At 40.4% G+C, this 24,188-nt stretch overlaps 1 protein-coding gene across 1 annotated transcript in view; it reads right to left on the bottom strand.

Annotated features, from left to right (window-relative positions):
- Positions 1-24,188, bottom strand: part of EPDR1 (ependymin related 1) — a 32,532-nt gene that overhangs the window by 6,561 nt on the left and 1,783 nt on the right. The window lies entirely within an intron of this gene.

Genomic DNA, 24,188 nt, shown 5'->3' with positions numbered 1-24,188 from the left:
CATGTGTGCTCTGCACCTTTTGCAACGGAGAGGCAGGAGTCACTCTCTAAACCCCCCAAAACTGTGCACTCATTATTAGAGGCTTCCTGTGAATATCTCAGCTCAAATATTTAGCTACAGTCTACTGCTATGCAATGACTCTAGACAAAAGGAAGGGGTGGTGTTAATTCCCTCAAACAGCTTCATCTTGCTCATGTGTAATAGTGTCTCTTCCATCTACTTCCTTCCCTCATGCATGATGCTGTCCCCGTTTCCTGAAAAAAAAAAAAAAAAAGAAAAAAGGCTTGGATGTCCTTTGGACAGTGGCGTCTTCCACTTCACAACCCTGATGCTAGCCCCTAACAGTATTCATCCTGTGCCGTCAGCAAGACAGGAAGTTGATGGAAAAAAATGCGCAATCCATGTAACTGCAGAGGCGATACACAAAAGCAAGAGGAGACCTTCACTGTGGTATTTCCCAACTCCTGCATGTTTCTCTTTGCAGTCTTCACATTTTTTTGGGGAGGATGTAAGGTTTACATAAAATAGGGCTTACAACAAAACAATTTACAGTTTTAATTGTTGCACTATACAATTGCATCAGACAGGAATCACTTCACCCACCACTGACACAGAGGCATTTAAAGGTTGCACTATGAGAAGTGTCCAACCATGGTTAAAAGCATCTGAGCAACATTCCCATCACTTCATGAGAGGACCATTTATCCAGTATGCGTGGAAACGTAGGCAGGCTAAATGGCAGTAGCCAAACTGAACGGTGACGAAGAATGTAAAAGGGGACAAGGAGGCTGACTCAAGGTAAGCTGGGGCATACTCCTCACGCACAACCTTGCACAATATGGGAGGTAGCATATCCCACTTTCCATGAGGAAATCCGTCACTGGGAACTTCTCACACATTAACAAGACTCACATAGAGAGGCTGACAAGCTGCAAGATTATATATTAGCTTCCCCATGGTAAATCGCTCTCCTGCCCATGTCTTAAAATATTCCTGCTTTTGTGATGACTCGTAGCAACCTAAACTTGCCTGACATTTTCTTAGTCAAAGGCAATGACTCCACAGTCATGATACGCTACTGAAGAATTCAGTATATATAAACTGGTTCCTTAGGTAAACCCAAGCCTGTGACCACATAAGGACATAAAAAACTTTTGTATCACGCTCAGCCCAGAGAACATACTCACAAGACCACTAAAACACACTTATGTGCTTGCAACCGGGCTGTAATGACTCGACTACTGTTCAGGTGACTGCCCAGCAGCTCCCATAAAAGTGGGATGGGGAATGCCTTACAGATGAGTCTATCAGTGTGTTTGAGTGAGTGATGATATGGTCATTTTGTGAAAGAACAAAAAAGCAATGTATTAGCAAAGCATTACAAACTATTGGGAACAAAATTTCAACAATTACATTTCTTTTTTTTATTTTAAATCCTTACTTAAAACTTATTTTACACAGAAATTTTATTTGCATTTTTAACAATATTTTTTTCACATTTTCTTTTTCCTTATCCTTTCCTTTAGAAATTATTTCATAGAATAAATATCTTTTGTTCTAAATTTTGCAACCTGAGAATTGATATCATTGCATGAGGGACACGTGCCACCTTTAGTCAAGTGAAACGGTAGTTCAAACTTCAATCTGACAAACGCACGTTTTTAACTTTCAGCACATGGATAGCCACTGTGACTTCAACAGATGGCCTAAATACTTGCAAAAGGAGGGCCACAACCCAAACCCACTTACTTTCTTGACTTTGCCATCTTCCATGCAGACAGCAAGATATGCATTATAAAGCAACAATGACAAGAATTAGAAATATCCAAACAAATCAAACTCATCACTAAGCACCTCTGTAGCACCCATTCCGCAGACCAAGAGGCTCCGCCACCTACATTTTTGCTTCTGGGAAAAGCAGAGTGAACACACGTGGAACAGACACCAGTCGTACAATTTGATGTGCTGCTGGGATGAACTCAGCCGCTACGGTGGCACGCACATGAGATGAGAACTGCAGAGAGTGTGGCTATACTCACTGTGCACAGCAGCGCTGCTTAAGCAGTGAACAAGATTTACACTGTCAGTATTCAACCTGGATGTACCTCGCATCCAAGTTTTACAGAGAATTGTTCCTGTGTGTGTCCTGGAAATAGCAAGTGCAGAAATCTAAGATTACACAGGATCTGAGTTTAACTGCATATGAAAGGTGAATGGTTAAGTTGTTTTATAAAGAGAACTATTTACCAGCCAAAATTAATAACAAAATGTGCATGAATATAAAAATTACAATCTAGCATATTTTTAAACAAAATATTTAAAAAATAATTTCCTCTTTTTTCTTTTTAACAGCCAAGCCCTAAGTATACTGCTTCTATTTGTTTTAGGTGCCTGAGATTTCATTGGCTGCTTGAGGGGAAGCACAGAGTCCTGAAAATAAGTCTTGGCAAATAAATAGAAGAGGAAATGATTTTAATTAGTTTGTTTTTTCAGAAAAAGTAACATATTTGCAGCCTGTGCCCACCCCTAATATTATTTTTACAATAATTTCATTTCTTAAACTGTAACTTCAAGAAAGTACCCAACCTGTTCACTGGGCACCTTCAAAGAGATTTGGAGAAGTTATTTGGACAAGTTATCCTATTTGCCTGACTGAGATTATTTCCCTTCCCTTTCTATCCTATTCCATCCTACCCTGTCCTATGCCTCACACCCTTTGCACACTATGCCCTTAATGGGACTCTCTCATGGTGCTTAATACTCCCTTTGTCTGTGCCTGAACATGGATAAATTCCAGCACATGAAGACGCACACGTGTTTTTTGCTATTATGCTTTAAAGAATTTCTTAACGCTGGACCATATCCTGCACAAATAATTCCACTGACTTTGCTGGAAGTAATCATGTCAGACAGGTGGGATACACGTTGTGTTTTGTACTCTCTTCTCCCAACCTAAGGAAAGTATTTTTCCAAACAAGAAACCATCTGAATTCAATGCAAGGGCAGAATACCATGTCCACACAATCACAAGGTGAAGCACTTGCGTTGATACGCTGTGAGGAGTGGGTGTGCATCCAAATATCGTCCTACCTTGGAGATTCCTCTTGAAATTTGGGGAGACAGTTACAGGTGCCTCCCAGGAGACAGCCCAGGTAAGAGACACACTCTTGGACCCTCATAAATGACTGAAACCAAAATAAACTTATCTAATGACTTGTCTTATGAATGGATTACTGTTCTGCATGTTATGAATGGAATTCAGAACAATTGTTTTTTAATATTTGTCAGGGAAAAAGTCATTAGACTCGAGACCATGCTACCAGCTCTGTTTCAGGTACTCAGTCTGCACCACTGCCTGCCTCCCTGTGCAGAGATCCTTCCCAGCTGCCAGTCCTGAAGCATGCTAGCCTGCCCGTCACCTAACACATCTGCGTGACTCCCAGGTTTTATTTCTGCACTTCTGAAGGCTTCCTCACAAGCATCAAACCTAGAAGGAAGGAGCTGCTTGCTGTCCAATTGCCTTCACAGTGACTCAGAGGAGCAGAGGTGCTGGCAGCGGCATGCCAAGACCCGCGTGATGTATTGAAGCACATCAGACAAGGTCATTTGCTAGAGAGAAGCAAAATAATGGTCTGAGGCTGAGGCTGGGTAAAAGAAATTCCTTGTGTGCTAAATCTGGCTCTGCATCATTTCACTCTGTGGCTTTGGACAAGTAACTTAGAGTACCAGAGCCTTAAAATGCCTTTTTGTTACTTGTTTTTTGATTGCTGTAGCAGTGAAGAGACATTAATCAGGGATCAAGAATCAGTTGTGCGAGGCATTGTATTCACAAAAAACAAAACCGCAATTCCTGCCCCCAAAAACAATGGAAAAATGGTTCTTGTAAAACAGACTTTCCTTTCCTGCGAAGACATATGGGGTTTCATGCATCCGGGGCTTTAATCTGTTGATTCCGTTTTCCCAGGTGCAGCTATTGTATCCTTAAAACTCCCACTTGCATTAGCCAGGACTTATATTACCTAGTAATTATTATAATGCAATTGAAAAATGAAAGCAAATTTTCACGTATGATTTGTATCAGAGATATTATATTACTCAGCAGGGAACAGTATTTGATATTTAAGATATCAAGTTGAGGTCGCTGCAATTATTCCAAAGCTAACTTTGCTTTCTCTTTTGAGATTAACTGAAAGCTTGAAACATGTCTGCTTTTGTGATATTACTTCTTTGCTGGTTCTGTTTGTAAAAAGGCATTTTTAAACACTGTGAAAGAAGTTAGAAACACTTCTAACTAGAAGAAATTTCACAGAAAATATCCCAAACAAATTCTCTGTTCTAGTGTGCATAGACAGGTACATCCAAATATGTAATTCTTGAGTTATCTTGTATCCTCTTGATAATATACCCCACAACATTTTCAAAACAATACCACTATTTTTTCACACATTTCTTATTGAAGACTGGGAGAATGGGAACCTTTACTAGAAGGATGACTACAAAACCTCATTTTCTCAGCTCTTTAGATTAAGAACATTTTCAAGGGAGCAAAGCTGCCGAGCAGACACGCAGACAGTTGATAAACACTCATCAGGTCAAGAACATTCATCTGCTTTTGGAAAGCTCTGGCAAGCTCATTTCAGAACTGAGAAGCATTCGTTTTTCAGTATATTTCTGGGAACTCCTTTCCTCTTTCCCATGAAGTTTTCGGTAATTTCAGACTTGTGTTTTTCTTCTGGTGTATCAGACCTCAACAACAACAGTAATTTACCATATTTGATCTCACATGTTTGGCAGTGGTGCTGGACTATGGTATATTGTACAAATACAGTATTGTGCAAATACATGCGACAGAAAATGTAACCTGATATTGTGTAAAAGCCGTATTTTTTAGTCTGACTTAAATCACTCACAGATTGTAAAGGCCTTTTTTTATTCAAGGCAACCAAACCCCCTGTATCAGGTATCTAATTAACAAGGTACATAAGGAACTTTGCAGCACTACCAGTTTCCGAAGCAGAGAAAATTAGGCAGTTTAAGTCCTGTTAATTATGAAGTTTGTGTAGAAAGAAAACCTTAAATACAGGAATTGAGGGCTGGAAAGTCAGAGCTACACCAGCTAAAGGACGACATATTTTTGTGACACTAATTACAAAACTCAATTAAAAAATTATGCAATGTCTTATTCTTTTAATTCTTTTCCCATAAATTAGATTAGCTACTTTAGCAAATACTAAGGGAAATTAAATTCTTCAGCAAGAATGCTGTTTCTGTTGCTGTCCTTTTTTGGCTATTTGACACTCCATAACGATGTCTGATCCACCAAGTTGCACCCCTGAAAACAATGCATTTTAATTGAAGTTGAAATTCAGGAAAACAATAAAGCATCGTGTTTAAGGGAGTCGTGTTTTGCAAGAGGCTAAAAGATGCACTTTCCTTAATAGAGAGCATCTGTGTGTTTTGCTAAGTAATGGCATATTCATGAATCGGAGCCCTCGGTAGACAATGGCATAGCTCAAAAGGAAAGGAAAGGAAGATGTAGCCAGAATACCATAATGCTTTCCAATGTATCGAGGGAATCATCTCCTAGGGAATATGGTATATACCAGTGGAGCCACATGATATCAAAATATACTTGAGGTGGAAGATTATTTTCCTGTTCTGGGTTTGTAAAAAAGACTAGTACCGTGAGGTCTTGCTGCCCTGAGTAGGTTAGTAATAATAAAGGATACTGGAAAATTCCAGCAGAGCTTAGAGGAGACCAAAAAGAATGAGGAAGTCCAGGATTTGTCTCTCAGTATATACTAAAGATCTTAGGAACGACAGAACAATAAGCAGGGAAATGATAGAGGTACATTACCATTTTGTTATTACGTTTCTCATCCTCTTTGTGTTATATAAAGAAGGGAAATAAATAACTCAATTGAAAGAGTGGATGCTCAAAACTGAGATGTGGAAATGCTCTTCTGAGTGTGCAATTACATTAAGGCACTCTATGAGCTTGGAAAAATGAAAGGAAAAGGAAGCAGAAATTTAACATGTAGAGCGCGCCAGAAAAATCAGGGTTACAACGATTGAGAGTATCTCCAGAAAGAAAAAAACAAAGCAATTAAAAAAAAAAAAGACATACCTGTGCTCCTGTTTTTAATTTTACCTTTAATTGTCAGATTTATCTGGAGTTTTCACCCCCTTCTCTGAATCAGGTTCAGAGACAGGATATTAAATTGGGTATTAGCTCTGCCCCAATGTTCTAATACCTCTTTTACACATCAGAAAGGCAAAGCAAATTGAGGTCCCTAATCACAAATAACTAAACTTAAACAATCTCCCTCCTCCAGGCACTTACTTTGGAACAAAAGCATAATAAAAAATACACACCAATTTTTCAGCTAGGACTAGGCACTGCAGCTTCTTACACATCTTAACTTCTGTGCATAAACACAGAAGGATCTTCAGATACCATGAACAGGGACGACATGAAATTCAGGAGACCTATATTGCTCTTCATTGAGATTGTAAATCCCATCACGCATATACTTGGCCAGTTTCAGCATGCATTCCTGTATAACAAGTAATCACGAAGAAGTCTGAGGAACAGATTGCCCTTTGGAACAGATGGGGAGTAGGTCCCTATTCTGATAGAGCAAACTTTTCTTTCACGGTGGAATATTCCCTGGAAAAATTTGTGAGGATATGTGCTTGTACGAGATTACTGCCCAAAGATGTAATGATTTCCACCTTCCATCTGCAATGATTTCCTTAAGAGGGATGATTCAGGTCTTTCAGATATCTGTCCGATGCAAAAAATAAAAAACAGTAGGTCTATTTTCAAGGGAGTTTGGAAGTCAGGCCAGCTAGGATAATCAGAAAACACAGTTTGAAAGCTAAGTACACTTTAACTTTCTAACATCTTTATCCAAAGATCTGAGTATAGCTTATTTTTAAATAAACTTTCCGAAGGATGGAGATTCACTTCACTGGAAATAAATGCAACCTGAAGTTCTGGCACTGCACTTCATTCTCCCTCCCCACCTCCAGTGTAAAAATAACTTCCTCAGTTCATCCAGAAGTCTTTGTGCAGGTCTTTTTCTTCTTCCTTCAGCAGCTATCATAAAAAATAATATTGTTTGCCGAGTGCATAAATTAGTGACTGGATTCAAATACAAAGAGTTGGTGAGTTAAAAGTCCAGGTGGATCTGACCGAAAGTGTGCAAAATAAAAGAACTGCGGGAAAGAAGGGAATGTCTGTGTGAGAGTAGAACATATCATTAGGGACAAATGTTAATTACTCCATGGTTGTAAAGCAAATGGCATTTGAACACATATCCATTGAGATGTGGTACAGTACACAGTAATGATTTAGAAAGGCAAGTTTACAGTTCTGAGACAATTAGGGAGGTCACTTATTCTGTTCTGCTTAGCCCTGATGAGGTCAGAGCAGTAATGCTGTTCCTGGTTTTGGATGCCGCCCTTAAGGGAACAGATAAACAGACTGGATATAGTCCAGAGAACGGCAAGAATGGTGTGATGTTGCAGAAACAGGACCTATGAAGAAACTGGGCATGTTTAGTCTACAAAAGGAAGGCTGAGGTAGGACACATGATAAGCTCTCCAGTATATAAAAAGCTAAAAAAGAATACCAATTGTTTTCCATGTTACCTGAAGGTAGCATTGGAAGAAAACAGTGTCACTGTCAGCAAGGAAGGTTTAAGTGAGATCCTCTGAAAACATCTGTATGTGTAAGTGCTGCAGGTTTCCATGGAATCTTCTTAAGCTCCAGCTTTTAGAAGAACTGGTAAAAAAACCAAGGGTCAGAGACATCCCAAATACAGCTTTGCTTCTCCGGGATGAACAGGTTACATGGCAGCTCACAGATCTTCCCAGCCTTACATGTAGGTGATTAGAGAATATTGATGACTGCTCATCTTTACTGGTAACAGACAAGCTTAATCAATTGGTCCTGATATTATCAGTTCTATGACGTGGATCCTTGACACTGCTACCTGCCCGAAGGTGCTCGACCTTTTGGGAATCACTTTCTGAGACCACTCAAAAGCAATGGTGGCAACTGTGCATCCTCTCTGAGGAGTCTCAGCACAGGGATGAGCCTCCATCTTATTTCACACGGGGAGCCTGGGGATTGGAGGGATGGTGCCATCTCCTGCATACTGATGATCCTCAGCTCTGTTCACTTTTACAGTTAACCCTAATTACACCATCACATTGTTTTAAGTGCCTGAACAAGTTAAAGACAAATACTGTCTAAAATTAGGACTGGGGAGATAGGACTCAAATGATACATACTCAGCATTCAAAGAGAATAATTAAAAGGTCGAACTATCTGTTAAAATTGCTTTTCACAAAACTGGGGTTTTTTTGGTCCTCTATTGAGTTATTGTGCTTTTTGTTATTACAACTGTCCAGTAACCCACAACTTCTCTGCCTTCTGTGGGGGACTTCCAGCAGTCACCACACATACACTGCTTGTAGGAGTCTTCTGTAAGCAACATCCATGATGCATCACAAGAAACTGGCAGGTCTCAGTATGTTCTTAAAAATCAGCTGAACTGCAAATACATAAATAATTAATAGATGAATATGAATTTCAAAACCTTTCTCTTCAAATTATTAAGTACTTGCTTTAGGGTACACATTGGTGTATTTGATGCAGAACCATTTCACAGATTATCTGTTAGCCCATCACAGAAACAACAGTTGCTGAAGACATAGCAATCAGATAAAATAAGCACGGCTAAGAATACATCTCTATTTTTAAGAACGTTTATAGCCATTTTAATTGTATTAAAAACCTGACACATTTATTTTTCATTCAAGGACAGTTCTAAGAAGTAGTAGCAAGGAGGGCAAGACCTGTAAATAATATTGGTATAATTATACTGCACTGGCACAGCTGAAAGTTTTCCATTACTCAGGAAAAGGTCACTAGACCTATTGAACATGTTTAGACTACCCATGCTGCTTAAAACATGACAGAAATAGCTTTACCATTTAGCATCTGACACAAATACAAACTGGAGTCTTTAGCAAACAGGTATGCCTACCTAATTTTGGGGTGTTTTCCTGACACAGAGCCCAGTGTCATAGATAAACTGCCAGGGAGCCATAGTTTTCTTTGAGCTTTTCTTAATTAGTAAGAATTCAGAACTTTTGTACAGGCCAAAATTAGTTTACTTTACCATTCCTATAACCATAAAAAATATGAAAAACACACTGATTTTTAAAATACAAATAACTTTATAATTATTTAAAATTCACACAGTGTCTCATATTTGCATATTGTAGTTTTTTGCTGTTTCTAACTGTGTAATTTTACACATTTAATGGGCCGGATTTTCAAAACTGACCAGTGATTTTGAACGGCTTCCTATTTTGGATGTTCAACATGAAGATACTTGAAAAGGGCAAATTTTCAGAGCGACAGTATTCATTATTTTCTAAAATTCGATGTGTCACTGTAACCACTGCAAAACTGAGGTGCCCAACATTACTAGACACTTTTTTTTTCTATTCAAAGACTGCATAAGAAACTCCTGAATTGTCTCCCCAGAGAAGTGCATCAGCAGAAATCACTTTTCTGCCCATCAGATTTTCCCTCCCATCTCTCATGTTTCCCCTGGCTGTCAAGAGACAATTGTTCTTTCCACTCTGTAACAGCAGATCCTCATGTAACTGCCACTGTTTACAATTTCCATCTACCAGCTATGTAATTAGAGATAAATCTGGCTGTATAACTCCTTCTCCAAAATTATACATTAACCTGACCCAAAGCCCTATGAAAGCAACCAGAAAAGTTTCACTGATTTTTACAGACGTTAGATCACATGTTTATTAGCCGTTCCATTTAGAAGGAAAAAAAAAAAAAAAAAAAAAAAGCTGAAGAATGTTTAAAACCTAACAAACACAACTATCAAATTATCTCAAATGGGCAATCTGAGGAGATGCTGGAAGGCAAACATAACATGTTTTATGCACTCTCAACTCCCCAAAATATTTCCACAAGTTTAAGCCGACTTTGAGTATTCTGGCTTTCATGATATTTCTTGTTCTCTTCTTTACAGTGTTCTGGACCTTGGTTTTAGGGAAAGTAATTAATGTCTTTATCTCTTTACACTTAAATTATTTGAAATACCTTTTTGTCATAAAACCACCTATTTGGAGCCTTTTTTATGCAGTCATTTGCTACAGTTAACTTCACAAAAATCCTACAACTCTGAGAGTATGGAAACTCAGAAAAATGAATTCGCTTATGGGAAATCTCTACAGAATTTTCATCTATGCATTTGTTTTCTGGTCTGCTGTATCTCTTGGGGTACTTGCTCTTCCAGGTTCTCTGCATTGCATTAACCCTGTAGTTGGACTCATTCAGGGATTAGGAGTGATTTCTGAAGGAGGGAGCTGGTAAGGAGCAAAAATCACAGAGGAAACTAATTCTGGCCAAGACGGTGATTTGGTTGCTGCCCACCTCTTCTTACAAAAAGCATCTGGGTGGAGGTATGCCCAAAGTCTTCAGCAAGTCCTAAGGGGAGACCTGTGTGATACATCACTTTTCTCACCCTGGAAATCCTCCCTATCCTTAAAGCTTTACAGGGCAGTAAGCAAAGGCTACTGCTTTTATATTTTCTTATATTTTATAAGAAAATTTTATATGTATATTTATATAAATTTATATTTTAATAAATCTATATATTTCATATTTATATAAAATGTTGTGTTTTTCTTTTATATTTTTAATATTTTATATATTTTTAGCCCTTCCCAGCAGAGCCAGCCACCCTCCACTGAGGTCAGTGGGCTTGCTGCTGAAGCAACTAGAGGAACAGACGATGGAAGAGGCTTTCTGCGCCAACAGAGAAGCCACATGTTGTCACTGCCTGCCCCAGCCTTCTACACAGCAGGTACATCTCGAACATGTAGTAGCTGGAGGCAGCTATGATCAGCTCTCACAAAACTTAACTTCTACATATGCTGCTTCAGTATAAACAGCTTGAGCTAATGATCTGAGCAGATTTTTGTCTTTATATTTGATGCTTGTTCATGCACTACACTAATTTCCTTGCAAACATCATGCACATATTGCAATGATGAAATGTTCTCCCTTTTTTCATAATATTTTAAACGACATTTTCAAAAACACAAAAATGATCTGTGGATTTTTACAGTCTGAAACTGCATTCAAATATTTGGGGAGGATAAATTGTGTAGACCAGACTGATTATAAATGGGTGTATAGCAATTGCAAACAGCAGATAATTCATTAGGCGAACATGGACAAGAATACTGGATATTTAAAGAACACTTCCATGGTTAAAAAAAATAATCCAAAGGACACTGAACACATTGAACAATGTTTATAGTTACTATTGCTACAGTATATAAGCATCTCAGTTACAATACAAGTCCTGCAGAGACATAACACAAGCTTTGTAAGTGAATTTTTCCATTCTTTCAGAGGAGGGAAATCCAGAGAACCAAACTGTGTTTCAGACGTGTGCTAGACTTCCAAATCACAGTAAGAGACAAGATCCCACTTGACTCACCATGGATCAATCCCTTTACCGGGCTCCAACTAAGCAGTTGTGATATCTACATTTGGCAGCGCCTCAGGCACCAGCTCATGCCCCCATGCCAGCCTGTACGTCACTTTGACCTGGCTTGACTACATTAGCACAACCAATGTGACAGACCGGGTACCCTGAGCGTATCCAAATTACACCCAATTCTGCCTCCATCTCTGATGGCCAACTGTTTTCTACTTCACAAGACTAGATTACTTACATTAAGGATTTAGGAACTTAAAATAACTTGCCTATGAGGTATGTACATTGCGAGATCTACTCTTAAAGGCAATGTAACTAACCAAAAATTAAGATAAATGTGTCAATAAACAAAGAATACATATAAATATATTGAGAATCAATATCTACAGGCTTAAATTTGATTTTGGAGACAGGCGGCCCAGAAGATCAGTTAAAAAAATAGCAAGTCTTTCATCTTCTGCTATGTTAGGGCAGTTAGATGGTCCCTTGCATTTTCACTCTTCAATAATAAGGTGATAAACAAAATGCCATGGGTGTCTCAGCTCTCACATCCTTATCTCCTTTTACTCTCCCCAATTCTTTTTCCCCTCTATAAAAAAGGACAGGAGATGCCACATCTTCACACTTTATCAAGCATATTATCCAAATTTATCCTTTTCATTCTCTTCTGGGACAGAGGGTAACAAACTAGTCTGTCTTCACAAATCCATGTGTGTTTTTGTGCACAGGTATTTAAAATGACACAAGGAAGTGTCCCAGTCCCCAGATGCCACCACAGATAAGAAAAAAGAAATGTGTTTCTTCTACAGGAGACGTAGGCCAACAAATCTGGATCTAATTAAACAGTGATACATTAATTTGGGAACTAATTGTAATAAGAATTCCTCATCCTGTATGGAACTCTGCTTTCCAAATAATAAACATCCTCTGAGAATTACCATAACTACATAGCATGAGTAAACTTTCCAGTGCTGGCTGCCTAAAAGTATGGCAGAATCATAAGTTTCCTGGCAAGAAAAGTATCTGAATATGATAAAACCACAGTTGCAAATGATATTAGGAGATACTGAAAGAATGAAAAATGAGATCTTTCTTTGCTGCATTCACTACCTCAACTCTGTGCCCCACATGAGTGTTTAAAAGCCTTTAGCACTGCTATGCACAAAACTGCCCTTGGAAAAAATTGGGGAAAATTTGGCCATTCCCCCTCAGAAACATTAACTTCTGAAACAAGAGGTATCCATACAAACAGCAGGTTTCCATGCAGACAGACTACTTAAGGAGAAATTCCCAGCTGTTCAGAAGCTAAACACTGTACAGGCCTCACACCAGCTTTCCTGTGTAGGGTTTCACCAAAATAAATGGCAAACGCCAAGCACATAATATTTTTAGGAACCCTCTTACCTACTGAGCTATCTGATTTTCAGATGAAGCAGCAAACTCACCGTGAATTCCCACAAAGCACTGACAGGAGGACAGAAGATAAGGCTTGCTAAGTGTGAAAATACCACAACTGACAGAGAAACAGATGGGGCAACATCAGAGACTGAAATCTTGGTAGAAAGTCTTGTAAGTGGTTGTCCTCATTGCTATCTTACACTGTTTTTTTTCTCTGCAACTGGTCCCAAGCTCAGAATAAGAACGGAGCAGAACAAAGGCAGATTTATTTTTTTTTCTTTATCCTGCTGGTAAGTGGTACCATTCAGTGGAGGTGTTTTGGCGGGGCTTTTTTTTCTCATTCCATTGAAGCCTTAAGAAAAAGTAAGTTAGTTAGTTCTTAAAAAAAAAAAAAATCTGTTAGAAAACAGTTTGTTCCCAATAGACAACCTGGGATATTAGTTACAGATGTTATAAAACTTTTCCTGCTGTATTGCTAACTCCAGGAAAGCAGTTGACAGTGAGTTTTGAACATACACTCAAAAATATGAAATAATATTTGGCAATAGCTATAAAGGAGCAGATTCTGAAGAGCACGTTACTGCACAAGAAAATCAACAAGGGTCAGTGAAACCATTTTTGGAATGAATTACTTGTGAACTATTCAACTGACCAAAAGGTAAATATGCAGAACGTTATTACAATGTTATTTTTTGAACAGAGTAAAGAAACAAGATTCATCATAACTAACCTTAATATGGGATGTTGCAATACATGTGGTAATTTTGGTCTTCTGCATTGTTTTGCTATCAGTCACAATATCACATTTCATTAGGAACTGTCCTCGGGATAAATAATACATGTAGAAAATAAGATACCCAGTAAATATGCAATATTACCTTCCATTTGAGAAGGGTAACTGAATTTAATGAACATAAGGATAAGCCACTTCTTGGATATTTCATATTAAAAGACAATTTCAACTGCAATGAAGAGATTGCTTTTGTTTATAATTTAGGGAGGAGCGAGAGCAAAACAGTTTCAGCCTTCTAAGATCCAAAAGAAGACAGCAATCAAGATTTTGGTACTCTTCCAGAATTCTAGAAACTTTATGTGCTTTTGTACCTGTAGCTTTTAGATGGCTCTTTGGGGACATTTGGGTTGAATCAGTTATGCAGTTCTATACATATTGCTGTTAAGTTTTGAAACGTTCTTTTTTTTCATTTACAAAAAAATGCAGACAGAGCTCCAGATTTAGAATAATTTGGTATCTATCAGTGATAATCTGATAATCCAAATCATCTTAACTGCCAAAATCTTAAAGATTCTTTTGGTCAGACAAGAAATTAATAAAGTCCCAAGATCACTCAATGCTGTGTTGCTTTATATCCAAAAGAAATAAGCCATACACACGCAGCGTGGCATCCACACATACTACCGGTGACTTTTCCATTACTCTTCCAATAAGGCACCACATACCACTGACCCTCACCCACAGGGGTGGTAATTTCCAACCCATGCATCCAGTCCCTTCTGCTCCTCTGACATGGACACAGGAGCAGCAACACAGGAGGATCCAAGTGCCAGACAATTATTAAAGCAACAAGGAGCTATTCAGTGGGGAAAGGCAGAAGGCTGGATGGAAGTTCCCTCTGGGACGGATTTGGCCCACAAAATATAGTCTGGATGATGCCAGAATAAAATGGTAAATTTCATAAGGAATAAAAGGGATAAAATAAGCTTTCATGGAATGAACAGCTAAGTAGCTCCCGAGACATATGAAATCTTAGTAGCCAAAGACTGAAAAATTGTAGTAACTACAGTGTGAGCACTGTACAAGAAGAAAGTGCCTGCCAAATTCACGTTCTGATGCCAGAAATTCTGAAAATCATGAAAATCCAAAAACAAAATCTGAAAAAGCAAAAATATGGTCATTGCTAAGTTATGGGAACAGCCCTACTGACTGCAGGAATGTTGCTAATAAAATTCTCAGAGTAAAAGCAAGAATTGTAAAAATTATTCTTACCTTATTCATTTTTTGTGGTACAAGGGAAGCATCTTTTAATAATCAAGTGGAACATAAAGCCAAATGTGTGCACGTAACCTTCAAAAGAATGACTACACTGATTCTCAAATAAATGTTTGTCAAGGATCTATATTTATAAAAGATTTTTTAAAAAGTATGAGTTCAGATGAAAACAAGTGATTCTTTCTTAATACCACCTGCCATAAATTAGGTTTTGGACAAGGACAGTTATGCTGCTGTTAGAAACCCCTAATTTACTTCTGGGTATGAAAGCATAAAAGGTACCAACTCCGGAAATTAATACACTACTGAAAACAAGGACTGTCTCACATGGGAACAAATTCTTGGCAAAGAATCCAGTCCTTGACCTGTGACTCTTGGGTATCAGAAAGTGACTGTGATATAGGCAAAAAGCCATCCTCCGGATGCTCTGGAGGACACACAGTTTCCCTGTGGAATCTTAAGATCTCTTGTCAACATACATGCATCTCCCCCAGGGCCATAAAAGTGAGGTAGTAAACAAAAACAGCTGAAAGAAACAGGTCTGCTTGGCAGAGATGAGGAGAAGTTTCACTGGCCAGTGGTACCTTCAGGTTATGCAATGCCATGCTGGGCATAATGCTCCTTATTCTAGAAGAGCCAAAATATTGCACAAGGTGGCCCTGTTCCACCCAGACATCACCCCCTCCCCAGCACACCAGACACTATACCATGCCTTAAAAACACTTTGGAGAAGGAAATAATTTCCCCTTTGAGTTAAGAGCAACAGGTAAAAATACTTGGAGAGAGAGAACTCAGCAAGTTGCTGAGCATGCAATTCCTTGCCAAGCTGAAAGTCATCTGAAGATAGCGATTAAGTTGACCAACATGAGTTTCAGGAGTTGGATTGCTGCTGCTGCAGCTACACAGATCCACAGCCCAAACATCAGTGGCCAGATGGCCACAAGTCCATTTGTCCAGAAAGCAGCCCTAGCGTGAAAGGCATGGGAAAAAGACTCCTTCCTTCAGTCCTTGCACAGATCTGATGCCTGAAAACTCAGCTTGAGAAGAAATCCTTGTCTATTATGTTCATCCCTGAATAGTCAACAGTCCATTTCTAAAACTGCATCAGTTTCTAATCTCACACATTTATTTACGTGTCTCTTATTCCTACTCTTGCAAGCATTCTTCTTTCCCAAAGCTCCTTTAAATTTAACCTTCTCCCATAGTACATGACAGATAGGCGTATTTATGCTTTTTCAGAATAACTCAATGTTATTTGCTATGCCACTGTCCTTTCCTGGGTTGAAATATCTAATCATGTCAAGTTTGGCCATCAGCTCATAGCAAAATAGAGAGGATGGAAGTGTATTGGAGTCCTACCTTTCAATTTTGCATCAGTTAATGAGCTGGCATGCAGAGAAAGGCATAAATTAGTACCATTTCACTGACTTCACTTGTCTATGAAATTGTCATCCAGTTGAAAACCTGTTTCACACAGCTAATAAATGGACAAGCCTGTTGATAGGCAAAACAAATAATTTCTCCAGCTGGAGAAGAAAAATTTCAGAGCAGATGACCTCTGACAGGAAAAAGCACAAAAAGACCAGCCTCTGTACTATAAAATAATAAACTTATACATAAATCCTGGTCACATGAACAAATCAACAGCAATACTAAACAATCAACAGCAATAGCACGAAAATTAAGTACACTAATTAACAAATGGACTGCAAAGTGAAAGGCAGGGAAGGTTAAAAAGAAAAAAAGTCTTCTGTTGTTATAATTAAAACATCCTGCCTCTTTCCCTGAACACTTCCTCTCCTCTAACTGGCAATTGCCTACAAAATTCATCCTTGGAAGTGCTGGCAAAGGCAGGGTGTGGACCGGATTCAGAGGCACAGGTTTTATCACCACATCTTCCAATTCCACTCAGATGACACAATATTGAAAGCTGTCCACCACAGTTATACCATTGCTGTCATCAATAAGGCTAGAGGCTGAATGATGGTTTCATTTTTGGCAGTGTGGACCAACCTCAGGAATTGAGGCTGAGTTTGAATTGGAAACGGAGAAATATATTTCTTGTATATACCTCCCACATATGTTACAAATGTGCATCTAACATAAAGTCCTGGGATGAGATCCTTGTGCCATAGGCAAAATTCTCATCGTCTTCACTAAGTTTGCAGCCCTGAGTTACAAAAGTAAGCAAAAAAGGGAAAAATAATTTTGCTTGTTAACTCAAACTCTTCAGCTTTTCAGTGTGCTCTCAACTGTAACATGTGCAGCTGTCATATTCAAAACCCTTCTCTTCCTGGCATATCAAGGAAAATACAGTTCAAGTGCATATGGAAGATAAACAGTGGGACTGAAAAGTTCAGTGTGTCCCGTAGTCTTCTAGCCCTCTCCAAGTTCCAGGATGAAGTAGTACCTCCTAAATCCTGCTCCTGGGAGCACGCCACAGCTGCTCCCCAGCTGTTGGGACAACACCGGAGCATGTTCCCTCACCTTGCAACATACCCACCACTCAGCCCAGGGACAGCTACAGCCACAACAGGAGACTGATGGAGACACATCATTGGGAAGAGACCCTAACCCACCCTATCGTGTCATGCACTGTGATTCTGATGAACCAAAGTGGGATGGGAAGACATGGAAAGCCTACAGATAGGAAAGATTATAAAGAGTTCTAGTGTGTATACCAACCACACAAATGGACAAATTTCTGGAGGCATTTCTGGTGGCAGTTCAGTAAATGCTCTCTTGAATACCTAAAACTGTTTTAAATTACTGGCCCTTTTAAATTAAGGAGAACTGGATCCTTAACTTAAATAGATTACAACTGAAGGACTAGTGCATCAACTGGTAAAGTGTCCTTTGGATTTCTCTGAAAGCAACGTACAGTCAGTTTTTTTCTAGCTCACAGCACTGCAAGATAAGCCCTAAATTAGAAGATTACAGTTTATCCTTCAGAGGAGATACTTTTTCAGACAAATGGCATTTGGTCCTGTGAGAATAGGTGTGATGTTGCCAGTCGTGCCATCTGAATTACATCAGGCCTCATATTGAATGGAGCCCAAATTAAGATCATGAATATAAAGATTTCTTTCATCGTGTTTGTTTAGCTGTGCAGTCACATCACCATCAACTGTCTGCGTGCTGTCTGTGAGCAGAGAACAAATTACGAACTTGAATCTCTCTCTCTATTCATCTCTACTCTAAGTTTCTACCAAAAAAAAAAAAATTCCCTGAATAAAAATGACAGTAATTTATCTTGTGAAAACACTGGTCCTCTGGTCTGAGTTACAGAAATGTAGGCATACTATATCTTCGATGCAATCCTGGTTTTGCTTCTTAAGCTTTTACTGTAATGTCCAATAGTACAAAACAAGCCGTAAGTTTCAATGCAAACACGTTATCCCGAAGAGTTCAAACAGACAAGGAAGATAGGATAAGTGGGAGGAAATATTCCCCTAACTTTAAAGGGTTCAGACAGATAAAAGGCTTAAACCAATATCCACTAGTATCAGCAGCAATATTGTGCCAGTGGCTATCATTTAACAATGTTTTTTAGAAAAAAAAAAACTTCTTGATGAGGATCTCTGTTTTTTTAAGAACACCCAGTCAACAATATTTATAACCAATGTGATAATAATGACCCCACTGAATGCTGAAAGCGGTTTCTAAACACACTGACCAGCACTGTGGCAAATTATCAATTTGGGGTCACTGGACACAGTTTATCTACACTTTCTTTCCAGCTTTAAAGGGTTTTGTGGATCCTGCTCTTTCAAACTTAAGAGCCAGTTTATTTTTTGTAGTTTAGGTGGGTGCTGTGTTTCTGTAGTGTATGAAATGGCTCCAGAGTACTTAGCATAAACAAAGGTTTTGAAAACACTACACTAAATAGAATATGACATCTCAAAGCAATGGATCTTCTTTATTCATACTCAGTCACCTTTTTTTTTTCCCTTTTTTTTCCCCACAACTCTGACAAAGATGCTGCTGTCCAAGGAAGTTATCAAAAGCATAAAACACAAGACAGCAAAAGCACTGCTAAGCCAACAGTTCCCAGCATCCTCTGATAGAGTCCACTTGCTTGCTAGTGCTGCAGCTCGATGGCTGAAGACTTTCAGCCTCCTCCCGTGAACAGTGATTTCATCTCTTCCCCCCCAGCCCACCTGTAACAACGAAGGCAATTAGCTTCACTGCTTCCCTCAACTCTATAGCCTGGCCAACCTCCAACAAGATCAAGAACTTGGAAAGGGAAAGGGCTGTTGCTTCTTGTAGGCAGAAACAAACAGAATAACAGTCTGGGCAAGATCAGATTCTCCTCCACACAGCCCTTATAGACCACAGTTTCCACCTTGCACAGTGCTCTTCTCCAAGGAACAGGCCGCCTTGGCAGGGAGCATCACTGAGGGACGCAGTAAATTGACTTATAAATCAGCTTATGATGGGAATGCAAAACTTGAGGCTTATACAGCCAACCCTCCGTACCCCAATGGCACACAACTCCCACTAGAACAACTGCTGCATGCTTCAGGCTACAGCCTAGCATCTGCCTGCATCCATTGCAGCAGCTTTCCAGTGCCGCCTTCTCCAAACTCAGAGTCATTACCAGCAGCCAGCACCCGAAAGAACTTGGCACCTATGGGAGGAAAGTAAATGCAGGAGGTTTGAGTACCTTCCCCTCAAGTTCTTGTTCTCAAAAGTGACTTATATACACAGCAGTTTATGAAGCACTTTAGATTGCAAGAACTTGCATTAGATTTAGAGAAACTGCTGAAAATTCAATTCTATGTTTCACTGCAAATTAATGGTCTCAGAAGTCTGCACATTCTACATAATCTTAAAAAATGGGGCTTGGGTTCCCAAGTAACTTGGCCAATTCTGAAAATTTTACCCATGACCATCGTTCATTCCCCTAAATGTTAAGCTGCAGAAACCACTCCCAAAACCAAGTCTGGGAAACAAATTTGCAGTTGTTCAGGGCAGCTCAATACTTAGCCTGTTGAGTCACCATAATGACCACAGAACGGATGGATTATATGATTTTAATAGGTCAGACACCGCTGCTTTTTCCTTTACAATCACACATCCTAAAACAACTAAGAAGTAGTTGAGATAAGTCAGACATGCGTGCCCACACTCTGTTTATTTTGAAAAGTCATCACCTCTTCTCCAGATGAACGCTGTTATATTTGCACCTGACCATACGCTGCTTCTCTTCAGTCAAGGACAGGGATTGACACACCCAGGCAAACAGCCCACTGGAATAACAGGCATATTTCTCTAAACACAGCTTTGTTGTTCCTCTATTGTACTAGCAGTTTTTGTTGCCAAGTGAAGGAGTTAATCCTGCAAATACAATTGAAACTAAAGAAATTACCAGCATGAAGTTCTGCTTTTAAAGAAACACTGATATGATATCTCCAGGTTGTTTTTCTGCTCTGCAGTTATGGTTGTTAAGACAATAACCCCAGCAGTCTCAAATACAAAGGCATCCCAATGTACTGCACACTGTACAATGGCCCATGGAGGTTACTGTTAAAATACACTCAAAGAAGAGAAAGATGAATTTTCTTCCTCCTACTGACTTTCGTGATCACATGGAAATTTTTTTCTCCCCACCATTGCATTTCTTATAGGAAAAACTGTTATTGGGTCTCCCCTGAAAATCAATCTGTGAAAAACAGTATGGAAGATAAGGGTGAAACTCTATGAGTAGGGCATGTGATAAGTAACGCCCCATCCCTCAACCACCACCTGCATGATTGATTCCTGCTCTGATCCCCACTTCATGCTTTTCTTCCTTCATAACTGAGCACTAATGCCTGTCGAGTGGTTTCAGCAGTGCCAGGCAGTACACTACTTGCTCTCTTTCTCCAAGAAAATGAAAGGTGATGCAGGACTTGTGAAGTTTTGGCCACAATCCAGTCAGTAGGATTTTTCGTTTAGACCTTTGTAGTGCCAGGATTTCTCACCAGTTTGCAGTGATGTCATATTCAAATCTGAACCAGTAGATGTTACCTCCCTCCCTGGAAGTGTTCAAGGCCAGGTTGGATGGGGTTTTGGGCAACCTGGTCTAGTGGAGGGTGTCCCTACCCATGGCAGGGGGGTTGGAACTAGATGACCTTTGAGGTCCCTTCCAACCCAAACCATTCTATGATTCTATGATTCTAAAATGAAACACTTTTGCCCCAACAGCAAAACCATGCTGATGACTGCTACCTATTTTGTGAAGTATCCTGAAATGGTGGGCAACAGAGGACTGAACAAGAGTGAAGAAGGATTAATACACAGAGAGCACAAAAGGAAGCAACTCCATGTTGTAGGCAAGAAAGGATTAAAAAACATGTCCTGTGTTTAACAGGTAATGTGACACAGCTCTGACTCAAGAGCTCTAGGGAACCGTTTCAAGTGCTCTCCTTTCACATCATATAATAACCCTACTGGAATGACCTCTCCCAAACGGAAAATGGCACAATCTACTTAATAAAAACCTGTTTGTTTTCTTTTCTCTTCTCCTGGTATCAGCTGAGTGCTACACAAAGCCAAAAGAGAAGACTTCCCTGCCCTCCTTGTCTATCCCCAAAATGTTGATCCTGAAGGGGAGAGAAGCAGCAGGGCAAGGACCACTGGAGAAAACATAAGATGCAGAGTGTAGCTAAGGCTGGGGCTGTAAAAGAAGTGAAAAAGACAGTTTAGTAATGAATCCAACTGGAATAGGTTCTCCTCTACAAAGCTCAGCCTAGGATCACCGTCGGTACTTTTTACACTCTAAGCTGGAGTGCAGGCAGTCAGCAGTACGACCCAGAGAAACACACACCCAACAAGCTGACTGAAACAACCATCAATGACTGCTTTAACGAACCGGCTCCACTGGGTTGTCCAGCGACCGAGGTGTGTGCTCGGGTGGCAGGTGACAACGCTGCAGCTGGCTGATGGGGAGCGGGCAGCCTTTACCAGCACAGTCACCGCATCTTGGGTGCTCCTGCAGTGACTGGCTGTGTTGGTTTTGCGTGGCAAGGTTTTGGTAGCGGGGGGGGGGCTACAGGGGTGGCTTCTGTGAGAAGCTGCTAGAAGCTTCCCCTGTGTCTGATAGAGCCAATGCCAGCCGGCTCCAAGATGGACCTGCCGCTGGCCAAGGCCAAGCCAATCAGCGCCTCTGTGATAACATATTTAAGAAAGAGAAAAAAACAACAGTTAGAGAGCGCTTTTGCAGCCAGAGAGAGGAGTGAGATGTAAGAAACTCTGCAGACACCAAGGTCAGTGAAGAAGGAGGGGCAGGAGGTGCTCCAGGCGCCGGAGCAAGATTCCCCTGCAGCCCGTGGTGAAGACCATGGTGAGGCAGGCTGTCCCCCTGCAGCCCATGGAGGAAGGATGAGGGGGTGTAGAGATTCCACCTGCAGCCCGTGGAGGACCCCACGCCGGAGCAGGTGGAGACACCTGAAGGAGGCTGTGACCCCGTGGGAAGCCCGCGCTGGAGCAAGCTCCTGGCAGGACCTGTGGATCCGTGGAGAGAGGAGCCCACGCCAGAGCAGGTTTGCTGGCAGGACTTGTGACCCCATGGGGGACCCACGCTGGAGCAGTCTGTTCCTGAAGGTCTGCACCCTGTGGAGACTCACGTTGGAGAAGGCTGTGAAGGACTGTCTCCTGTGAGAGGGACCCCATGCTGGAGCGGGGGAACGATGAGTCCTCCCCCTGAGGATGAAGAAGCGGCAGAAACACCGTGTGCTGAACTGACCGTAACCCCCACTCCCTGTCCCCCTGTGCCGCTGAGGGTGGGCGGAGGTTGAAGCCGGGAGTGAAGTTGAGCCCAGGAAGATGGGAGGGGTGGGGGGAGGTGTTTTTAAGATTTGGTTTTATTTCTCATTCCTCTACTCTGTTTTACTTAGTAATAAATAAGATGAATTCCCTCTCTAAGTTCGGTCTGTTTTGCTCGTGATGATAATTAGAGAATGATCTCTCCCTGTCCTTATCTCGACCCGTAAGCTTTCTTTCATTGTACCTTTTCTCCTCTGTCTAATGAAAGAGGGGAGTGATAGAGCGGCTCTGGTGGGCACCTGGCCCTCAGCCAGGGTCAACCCACCACACTGGCAAGCAAAGAAGGGATGCTAATGAAGCAGTGATGGGATATTTACCTTACGGTTACTTTTCAGGAGTTTACTTAAAACACTGGGTTGATGTACGTATGAAAATGCCACGTAGCAAATTACATGAATTTGAAACACGTATCTACAATAAAAACTGAAAGTTTCAGGTATTCCTGTGGTTATGAGCCTGCAAGCCATTCCACACAGGCAGATCTTTGTGTCCCTGATTAACCTTAGTCAACTAACTTAAACGGGGCTGTGTCTGATTAAGGTCCACCATTTACAAGCTTCAGAAAACATTTTGTATAAAAATTTGGTTGTTGGCCAACCCTGATTGCTGCATGTAAGTTACATCTGATAGGAGCAAAATGTGTCCGTTCATGAGAACTGACTGAAATTTCCTTAGAAACCAGGACAGCACTATTTTTCTTGTTGCTTTTGTAGTCACTGCCTCGGCGTAATTACCCTTTTCTTGCCAACGTCAAAGCGGAGTAGGGGAGAGGTTATTTTTCAAAAGACAGGATAAATCCCCTCGCTTCTAACTTCTGAAGGCTTCAGTTTATGACTCACTTTGTCCACAGTGAAATGAAGTTGTGATCACAACCCCAGACCCGATCCAACACACATTGAAATCAATGGGAGTCTTTCCGTTGACTTCAATGGAAGCTGGGTCACGCCCTTAGCAGACACTAGCTGCACGCATAACAAAACCACCCTCCAGTTTTGGATGGCAGAAAACATGGTCAGCCTGGAAACAGCGGGGATCGCTGAGGTCAGAGATTGTCTGTAACAAAAAAATAATACAGAAAAAACCAATAGAGAAACGCTTCAAGTGTACCTGTCTGCACTCTGCCTCTTTCTAGCACTATCAGCCCAGACGAAGCTGCGTCCAGAGCAAATATTTATCAAAAATGTAAAAAGAGTAGATCTTGGCAAAAGCCAAAATCTGGCACAGAGTAGAAAATGTAGAATAATTATTTAATCTTAAAATAAAGTTTTAAAAAGAAATAACCATAAGCTTGAAGAAATGAGCTCAGTACAACTTAGAAGCTAGGAAAGGCTTGCATCAGACTTTACAGTGCAGTTTTATGCTTGTCATACGTGAAGGTCAACCTGGGACTTCTAAAAGAAGAGGAGCATAAGCACAGC

This window comes from Balearica regulorum, chromosome 2 (assembly GCF_011004875.1).
Source record: "Balearica regulorum gibbericeps isolate bBalReg1 chromosome 2, bBalReg1.pri, whole genome shotgun sequence".
NCBI lineage: Eukaryota > Metazoa > Chordata > Aves > Gruiformes > Gruidae > Balearica > Balearica regulorum.
The sequence above is the reverse complement of the archived record's forward strand: the minus strand, read 5'-3'. Positions and strand labels throughout refer to the sequence as shown.